Raw genomic sequence first — 10666 nt, forward strand, 5'->3', positions numbered from 1 at the left:
GATGAGCATTTTTTCATGTGTCTGTTGGCTGTATGAATGTCTTCTTTTGAGAAATGTCTGTTCATATCCTTTGCCCACTTTTTGATGGGGTTGTTTGTTTTTTTCTTGTAAATTTGTTTGAGTTCTTTGTAGATTCTGGATATTAGCCCTTTGTCAGATGAGTAGATTGCAAAAATTTTCTCCCATTCTGTAGGTTGCCTGTTCACTCTGATGGTAGTTTCTTTTGCTGTGCAGAAGCTCTTTAGTTTAATCATATCCCATTTGTCAATGTTGGCTTTTGCTGCCGTTGCTTTTGGTGTTTTAGACATGAAGTCCTTGCCCATGCCTATGTCCTGAATGTTACTACCTAGGTTTTCTTCTAGGGTTTTTATGGTATTAGGTCTAACATTTAAGTCTCTCATTCTCTTAATTTTTGTTCTTGTCTCTACTACTTACTTCCTTCTACTTATTGGACTTGGTCTGTGTTCTATAGATTATTTTCTGAATAAATAAAATTCACTCAATATTTACCTTTTATTTGGGTAATGATGATTAAATTACCTTATGCTTAGAGATGAATAAAAAATAACTTAATAAACATGATGTACCTAGCTAAAGAAATAAGATGCTATGGAGACAACTTTTATTTCCCTCCTCTTCCTTTCTATCAGAAATAACCACTATCTAGCCGGATGAACTGGCTCACGGCTGTAATCCCAGCACTTTGGGAGGCTGAGGCAGGCAGATTGCTTGAGGCCAGTAGTTCAAGACCATCCTGGCCAACATGGTGAAACCCCATCTCTACTAAAAACACAAAAACTAGCTGGGTATGGTGGACCATGCCTGTAATCCCAGCTTCTTGGGAGGTTGAGGTGCTTGAACCCAGGAGGCAGAGATTGCAGTGAGCTGAGATCATACCACTACACTCCAGCGTAGGCGACAGGGCAAGACTCTGTCTCAAAAAAAAAGTTTAAAGTTTAAAGGTTATCATGCAAATGTGTATTTTACTTTACTATGTAGGTATGCAACAGTAACCAACATAGAGTATTATTGTGCATAGCTTTAAACTTACTATAAATGGGATGATGTCAGCAAGAGTCTAGAATAGAAATTTCCAGTACTCAAGCTTTTGCAGAAACACAAACTGGAACAACTATCCACACATGAAAATACTTTTATAAGGGCTAAGGAATCCAGGTGAGAGATTACAGGACTTGGGTAGAGGACAGAAATAAGAAATGACACGTTGAAGATGGTAGGAAAGACAGTTTCATATTGCCCACATCACCTCTCCCCACCAGCCTGAGCATACAGAACGGAGAGATACCCTCCACATAGGAGAGGGCGAGTGAAATGGTCACCCAACTTTCCCACACACCCCAACACTAAGCCTACCCCAGTAAACTCTAGTGTCAACCCAGTCCCCATAATCCCAGGTTCCAGGTCTACCCCCATGGCCACAGGATCCAGGCCAGCTCCCACAGATCTCAGAACAAGATTTGCCCCAGTGGACCCCAGCACCACTCTGACCCCTGTAGACTCAGGCTCAAGGGTCATCCTAGCAGCAACTTGGCCCCTATGAACCCAGCCTTCAAGCTGACACCCACGGGCATGGACTGTTGACCTGCCCCCACAGTCCTAAGTTCCAGGTTTAGCTTCCATAGACACAGGCTCCAGAAAGCCTCCCACGGACCAAACACCAGGCCAGTCCCTTGGTACCGGGGCAATATACACTTTCACCTGTTGCCCCAGGCGCCACGCCAGCCCACACAAGAACTCCAGAAGCAAGTCTGTCCATGGATCCATCCAGATGGCTTGCTCTGAATCTCTAGATGGGCTGACTAGTAAAGGGCTCTTCCTGCCAAAGCCAGTCTGTAGCAGACCGGGTGCAGAAAGGGTGCCTATTCCTTCAAATGTGTAGACACCAATGCAAGGCCACAAAGATCACAAATAATCAGGCAAATATGACACCATCAGATAAATAAAAAGTAACTGACACTAAAGAAATGGAGATCTATGAATTTCCTGACACAGAATTCAAAATAATTGTCTCAAAGAAGTTCAGTGAGCTACAAGAGAACAACTAAATGAAATCAGGAAAACAATATGTGAGCAAAAAGAAAAGTTCGACAAAGAGATAGAAACCTGTGTTAGACCATTCTTGCTGTAAAGAAATACCTGAAACTGGGTAATTAGTAAAGAAAATAGATAGGCCGGGTGCGGTGGCTCACACCTGTAATCCCAACACTTTGGGAGACCAAGGTGGGAGGATCACTGGAGGTCGGAGTTCAAGACCAGTCTGACCAACATGGTGAAACCCCATCTCCACTAAAAGTACAAAACTTAGCCAGACATGGTGGTGCATGCCTGTAATCCCAGCTACTTGGAAGGCTGAGGCAGGAGAATTGCTTGAACCTGGGAGGCAGAGGTTGCAGTAAGTCGAGATCGCACCATTGCACTCCAGCCTGGGCAGCAAAAGTGAAACTCTGTCTCAAAAATAAAAGAAAAGAAAGTAAGTTTAATTGGCTTGCAGTTCTGCAAACTCTGCAGGAAACATGGCATTGGCATTTGCTCAGCTTCTGGGGAGGCCTCAGGAAACTTTCCCTCATGGCATAAGGCAAAGCAGGAGCAGGCACATCACACGGTGAAAAGTGAAAACAGGAGCAGGTGGAAGGAGTAGATGCCATGCACTTTTAAACAACCAGATCTCACCATAACTCACTATTGTGAGGATAGTACCAAGGAGATGATGCTAAATCATTCATGAGAAATCTGCTCTCATGATTCAAACACCTCCTACCAGGCCCCATCTCCAACACTGGGAATTACATTTCATCATGAGATTTAGAGGGAACACATATTCAAACTATACCAAAACCATAAAAAAAGAACTGATACAGGTTGGCTGTGTCCCCACCCAAATCTCCAATTGTAGCTCCCATAATTCCTATGTGTTGTGGGAGGGACCTAGTGGAAGATAACTGAATCATGGTGGCAGTTTCCTTCATACTGTTCTTGTTGTAGTGAATAAGTCTCATGAGATCTGATGGCTTTATAAGGTGTACCCCCTTTCACTTAGTTCTCATTTTTCTCTTGCCTGCCACAATGTAAGACATGCCTCTCCCCTTCTGCCATGATTGTGAGGACTCCCCAGCCACATAGAACTGTGAGTCCATTAAACTTTTTTTTTTATGAATTACTCAGTGTCAGTATGTCTTTATCAGCAACATGAAAACAGACTAATACAAGGACCAAACAAAAATCCTAGAGCTGAGAATACAATGACTAAAATGCGAAATTCAGTAGAGAGTTTCAATGGACTCAATTAAGTAGAATAAAGAATCAGTGAGCTTGAAAATAGATCATTTGAAAATAACCAGAGAAACAAACAGAAAAAGAATGAAAAAGAGTAAAGAATTCTTATGGAACTCATAGGGCCCCAAAAGTAAGCTAATATTCATACTGTGGGAGTCCCAAAAGGAGCAGAAAAGAGAAAGGGAAAGAAAGCCTACATATGAAATAATAATGAAAAATTTCCTAAATCTGGAGAGGGAAATGAATATCCAGATCCATAAAAACCAAAGAACCACCAATATTAAATATAAGGAGATCTTTATTGAGATATATCATAATCGAATTCTCAAAAGTTAAATACAAAGAGAGAACTTTGAAAGTAGCTAGATAGGTCAGGTGCAGTAGTTCACTCCTGTAATCCCAACACTTTAGGAGGCCAAGACGGATGTATCACATGAAGGTCAGGAGTTCCAGACCAGCCTGGTCAACATGGTGAAATCCTGTCTTTATTAAAAATACAAAAATCAGCTGGACATGGTGGCAAGTGTGTGTAACCCCAGCTATTTGGAAGGTTGAAGCAGGAGAATTGCTTGAACCTTGGAGGTGGAGGTTGCAGTGAGCTGAGACACTGCACTCCAATCTGGGTGACATAGTGAGACTCCATCTCAAAAAATAAAAAATAATAAAAAATAAGCCAGGCACAGTGGCTCACACCTGCAATCCCAGCACTTTGGGAGGCCGAGGCAGGCAGATCATGAGGTCAGGAGATGGAGACCATCCTGGCTAGTACTGTAAAACCCCATCTCTACTAAAAATACAAAAAAGTTAGCCAGGCATGGTGGCAGGCACCTGTAGTTCCAGCCACTCAGGAGGTTGTGGCAGGAGAATGGCGTGAACCCGGGAGGTGGACCTTGCATTGAGCCTAGATCGTGCCGCTGCACTCCAACCTGGATGACAGAGGGAGGTTCCATCTCAAAATAAATAAATAAATAAAAAGTAAAAAAATAAAAAATAAATAAAAAGAAAGTAGATAGATAAGAGTGATTTGTCACATACAAAGGAATCTTCATATAAATGTCAGCAGATTTCTAAACAGAAACCTTGCATGCCAGGAGAGTAGGATGATATATTCAAAGTTCTAAAAGAAAAAAAAATTACCAACCAAGAATATTATACCTAACCAACACTCCTGCAGAAAGAAAAGAGCAGAAAGAAGAGAAATAAAGACTTTCCCAGAAATATAAAAGCTGTGGGAGTTTATCACCGTTAGACCTGCCTTACAAGAAATGCTAAAAGGAGTTTTTCAAGTTGACACAAAATGATGCTAACTAACAATATAAAAACATAAAACTCACCATAAAGGAAGACCCAGTGGTAGTCTTCCTTTCCACAGTGAAGATTGAACCTCAAAATCTGTTTTATAAGAAGAAAAAAACCCAGAATTTTTTAAACACTGTTCTAAAAATAATCTTGTTCACCTGTTAGTAACTTTGGTCTTTAATAAAATATTCCAGGCTCAGCATGGTGGCTCATACCTATAATCCCAGCACTTTGGGAGGCCAAGGCCATCAGATTGCTTATGTTCATGAGTTCCAGACCAGCCTGGGCAACATGGTAAAACCCCGTCTTTACAAAAAACACAAAAAATTAGCCAGGCATTGTGCTATGCACTTGTGGTCTCAGCTTCTTGGGAGGCTAAGGTGGGAGGATTGCTTGAGCCCAGGAGGTTGAGGCTGCAGTGAGCCATAATCATGTCACCGCACTCCAGCTTAGGCAACAGAGAGAGACCCTTTCTTAAAAAAATAAACTAATAAAATATGCATTCTAATGTTAATTTTATTTTGCCATAATTAATGCAAAATATTCTTGTTTGCTTTCTTATTTTGGTGTCTTGAAAATAAATGTGATTCAATTTTATAGCAGATATTGCTATAATACTGCTGTAAACCTAAAACTGCTCTAGAAAATAAAGCCAATATATTTTTAAAGTAAAAATTAACAAGCAAATGGAATCACACTGTACATATCCTTCTAGGATGCCTTTTTTTCCTTACTCAACATTAAGTGGTTGAGATTAAACTAAACTCAGTTATGGTTTGCTTGTTTAACTGCTATATAATATCAATTCATTCATTTATAATTTGCACATACACAATTTATTTGTTTACTTTCTCACTGATATATATATAGGTTGGGTCCCAATTTTTTGCAATAATAAATAATGTAGTTATGAACACTCTTGTAAGTGTTTTGTGCCTAGTATGAGTTACTTTAGGATATGTTATTTCCTTATAGTGGAATTGTTGGGTCCTAAAGAACCAACTCTAAAACTATTACCAAGATGTTTTCTAAAGTAGCAGTATCAATTTACATTCTCTCCAGCTCTATTATGAAAGTTTTATTATCATTTCAAATTCTAGACTGCATTTGAAATTTTGAGTTTTACATTTTTGCCAATATAATTGTGTGAAATACTAATTTGTTTCTTCTTCTTCCTTCAGTACATGGATTTAAAGCTATAAATTCCTAAGTATTGCTTTAGCTACTTCTTATCAATTTTCATGTGCAATTCTTTTTCATTGTTGCTTAGTACTAAATCTTTACTAGTTTCTATCTTATCTTTTCAACCCATGAATTATTTTAAATGTGCTTTTAGAAAATTATAAATGTACAAGTGATATGGGAGTATTGTTTTGTTCATGATTAATCATTTTATCACATATGGTCAGAGAATGTGGTTTGTGTAACATTGGCTGTTTGGTATATTTTGAGACTTGCTTTGTAACCTAGTAACTGGTCAAGTTTTATAACTGTTTCAGCTGTATTTGAAAAGAATGAATATTCTAGAACTGTTGCAAAAGGTCCAGTGTTCCTAGTGTTCCTTATAGACCTATTCTATCCACAATCATAATAGAAAATGAAGGCAATTGTGTTTTTTAAATTTTTCGTGGCTTAATCGAAAAACCAATTAATGACAGAAATGCATTAATACATTCTATATTTATTATAGATTTGTCAATTTTTTTCTGTGATTCTGTTTTCTTTTGTGTTTGCTTTGTCTGGAAGGCTATGTCATTAGGTTTATGTAAGTATAAGGCATACGCAAGGAAAATACTCCAATTATATCATAAAACTCTTTATCCTTAAATTTTTATTTTAGGTTCAAGAGTACATGTGCAGATTTGTTATATAGGTAAATTGGATGTCACAGGGGTTTGGTGTACAGATTGTTTTATCACTCGGGTAATAAGTATAGAGCCTGACAGGTAGTTTTTCAATCCTTACCCTCATTCTATCCTCCATCCTCAAGTAGGCTCCGACGTCTATTGTTCCATTTTTTGTGTTCATATGTACTCGATGTTTAGCTCCCACTTAAAGTGAGAACATATGATATTTGGTTTTCTGTTCCTATGTTAGTTTACTTAGGATAATAACCTCTAGCCCCATCCATGTTGCTGCAAAGGACACGATTACATTTTTTTTATTGCTGCATAGTATTCCTTGGTGTGTATGTGCCCCATTTCCTTTATCCATTCTACCATCATTGGGCATTTAGGTAGATTCTATGTCTTTGCTATTGTGCTGCAATGAACATACACATGCATATGTGTCTTTATGGTAGAACGATTTATATTCCTTTGGGTATATATGCTATAATGGTTTTGCTGGGTCAAATGCTAGCTCTGCTTTGAGTTCTTTGAGAAATCACCAAACTACTTTCCACAGTGACTGAATTAATTTACCTTTCCACCAGCAGTGAATAAGCATTTCCTTTTCTCCACAACCTTGCCAGCATCTGTTACTTTTTGACACTTTAATAGTAGTCATTCTGACGGGTGTGAGATGACATCTCACTGCGGTTTTGATTTGCATTTCTCTAATAATAAGTGATGTTGAGCATTTTTTCATGTGCTTGTTGGCCACGTATGTGTCTTCTTCTGATAAGCGCCTGTTTAACAATGCTTTTTATATTATTGCCTATATATTTAGTCTGCTATTAATATTACTATGCTGGCTACTTTTAGATAATATTTGGTTATTATTTGAATGTACCAATATGTACATTTCCTTTGCTTTTGATAAGTCTAGTCTGCTTTTCCGAGTTTGCTACTCCAACATGTGAGTATCTGTCTTTTTTAACTGGTAAAGGTTTATTTACCATTATTATAATTACCAGTGTATTTCCATTTATATATGTTATTTTATCTTTAGTTCCTTTTTACTATAATTGTTCCTTACTGTTTTCTACCTGCACATTTTCAGTGGAATTAGCTGAGTTTTCTTTCTTCCCTTTTCTAGCCTACTAATTTAAAAATTTGAACTCTATTAGCATTCTATTGGACATTAATATTCCTTTTTTTTGTTATTATACTTTAAGTTCTAGGGTACATGTGCATAATGTGCAGGTTTGTTACATATGTATGCATGTGCCATATTGGTTTGCTGCACCCATTAACTCATCATTTACATTAGGTATCTCTCCTAATGCTATCCCTCCCCAGTTCCCCCATCCCACAATAGGCCCCAGTGTGTGATGGTCCCCACCCTGTGTCCAAATGTTCTCACTGTTCAGTTCCCACCTATGAGTGAGAACATGTGGTGTTTGATTTTCTGTCCTTGCGATAGTTTGCTAAGAATGATGGTTTCCAGCTTTATCCATGTCCCTACAAAGGACATTAATTCATCCTTTTTATGGCTGCATAGCATTCCATGGGGTATATGTGCCACATTTTCTTAATCCAGTCTATCAGTGATGGACATTTGGGTTGGTTCCGAGTCTTTGCTATTGTGAATAGTGCCACAATAAACATATGTGTGCATGTGTCTTCATCGCAGCATGATTTATAATCCTTTGGGTATATACCCAGTAATGGGATTGCTGGGTCTATTGGTATTTCTAGTTCTAGATCCTTGAGGAATTGCCACACAATCTTCCACAATGGTTGAACTAGTTTACACTCCCACCAGCAGTGTAAAAGTGTTCTTATTTCTCCACATCTTCTCCAGCACCTGTTGTTTCCTGACTTTTTAATGATTGCCGTTCTAACTGGCGTGAGATGGTATCTCATTGTGGTTTTGATTTGCATTTCTCTGATGACCAGTGGTGATGAGCATTTTTTCATGTCTGTTGGCTGCATAAATGTCTTCTTTTGAGAAGTGCCTGTTCATATCCTTTGCCCACTTTTTGATGGGGTTCTTTGATTTTCTTCTTGTAAATTTGCTTAAGTTCTTTGTAGATTCTGGATATCAGCCCTTTGTCAGATGGGTAGATTACAAAAATTATCTCCCATTCTGTAGGCTTCCTGTTCACTCTGATGGCAGTTTCTTTTGCTGTGCAGAAGCTTTTTAGCTTAATTAGGTCCCATTTGTTTATTGTGGCTTTTGTTGCCATTGCTTTTGGTGTTTTAGTCATGAAGTCCTTGCCCATGCCTATGTCCTGAATGGTGTTGCCTATGTTTTCTTCTAGGGCCTTTATGGTTTTAGGTCTAACATATCAATCTTTAATCCATCTTGAATTAATTTTTGTACAAGGTGTAAGGAAGGGATCCAGTTTCAGCTTTCTACATATGGCTAGCCAGTTTTCCCAGCACCATTTATTAAACAGGGAATCCTTTCCCCATTTATTATTTTATTATTTCCCCATTTATTATTTTTATCAAAGATCAGATGGTTGTAGATGTGTGATGTTATTCCTGAAGCCTCTGCTCTGTTCCATTGGTCTATATCTCAGTTTTGGTACCAGTACAATGCTGTTTTGGTTACTGTAGCTTTGTGGTATAGTTTGAAGTGAAAGAGCATGATGCCTCCAGCTTTAATTCTTTTTGCTTAGGAATATCTTGGCAATGAAGTCTCTTTTTTGGTTCCATATGAACTTTCAAGTCTTTTTTTCCAATTCTGTGAATAAAGTCATTGGTAGCTTCATGGGGATGGCATTGAATCTATAAATTACCTTGGGCAGTATGGCCATTTTCATAATATTAATTCTTCCTATCCATGAGCATGGAATATTCTTCCATTTGTTCGTGTACTCTTTTATTTCATTGAACAGTGGTTTGTAGTTCTCCTTGAAGAGTTCCTTCACATCCCTTGTAAGGTGGATTCCTAGGTATTTTATTCTCTTTGTGGCAATTGTGAATGCGAGTTCACTCATGATTTGCCTCTCTGTTTGTCTGTTATTGGTGTATAGGAATGCTTGTGATTTTTGCACATTGATTTTGTATCCTGAGACTTTGCTGAAGTTGCTTCTCAGCTTAAGCAGATTTGAGGCTGAGATGATGGGGTTTTCTAAATATACAATAATGTCATCTGCAAAGAGGGACAATTTGACTTCCTCTTTTCCTAATTGAATAGACTTTATTTCTTTCTCTTGCCTGATTGCCCTGGTCAGAACTTCCAACACTATGTTGAATAGGAGTGGTGAGAGGGACATCCCTGTCTTGTGCCTGTTTTCAAAGGGAATGCTTCCAGTTTTTGCCCATTCAGTATGATATTGGTTGTGGGTCTGTCATCAGTAGCTCTTATTATTTTGAGATACGTTCCATCAATACCTAGTTTATTGAGAGTTTTTAGCATGAAAGGCTGTTGAATTTTGTCAAAGGCCTTTTATGCATCTATTGAGACAATCATGTGATTTTTGTCTTTTGTTCTGTTTATGTGATGCATTACGTTTATTGATTTGAGTACGTTGAACCAGCCTTGCATCCCAGGGATGAAGCCAACTTGATTGTGATGGATAAGCTTTCTGATATGCTGCTGGATTGCCAGTATTTTATTGAGGATTTTCGCATCAATGTTCATCAGGGATATTGGTCTAAAAATCTCCTTTTTTGGTGTGTCTCTGCCAGGCTTTGGTATCAGGATGATGCTGGCCTCATAAAATGAGTTAGGGAGGATTCCCTCTTTTTCTATTGATTGGAATAGTTTCCGAAAGAATGGTACCAGCTCCTCTTTGCACCTCTGGTAGAATTCAGCTGTGAATCCATCTGGTCTTGGATTTTTTTGGTTGGTAGGCTATTAATTATTGTCTCAATTTCAGAGCCTGTTATTGATCTACTCAGAGATTCAACTTCTTCCTGGTTTAGTCTTGGGAGGGAGTATGTGTCCAGGAATTTATCCATTTCTTCTAGATTTTCTAGTTTATTTGCATAGAGGTGTTTGTAGTATTCTCTGATAGTAGTTTGTATTTCTGTGGGATTGGTGGTGATATCCTCTTTATCACTTTTTATTGCACCTATTTGATTCTTCTCTCTTTTCTTCTTTTTTAGTCTTGCTAGTGGTCTATCAATTTTTGTCTATCTTTAAAAAAAAAACAGCTCCTGAATTCATGGATTTTTTGAAGGGTTTTTTGTGTCTCTATCTCCTTCAGTTCTGCTCTGATTTTAGTTATTTCTTG

This window comes from Rhinopithecus bieti, unplaced genomic scaffold, assembly GCF_001698545.2.
Source record: "Rhinopithecus bieti isolate Rb0 unplaced genomic scaffold, ASM169854v2 scaffold_15185, whole genome shotgun sequence".
NCBI classification, from domain to species: Eukaryota; Metazoa; Chordata; class Mammalia; order Primates; family Cercopithecidae; genus Rhinopithecus; species Rhinopithecus bieti.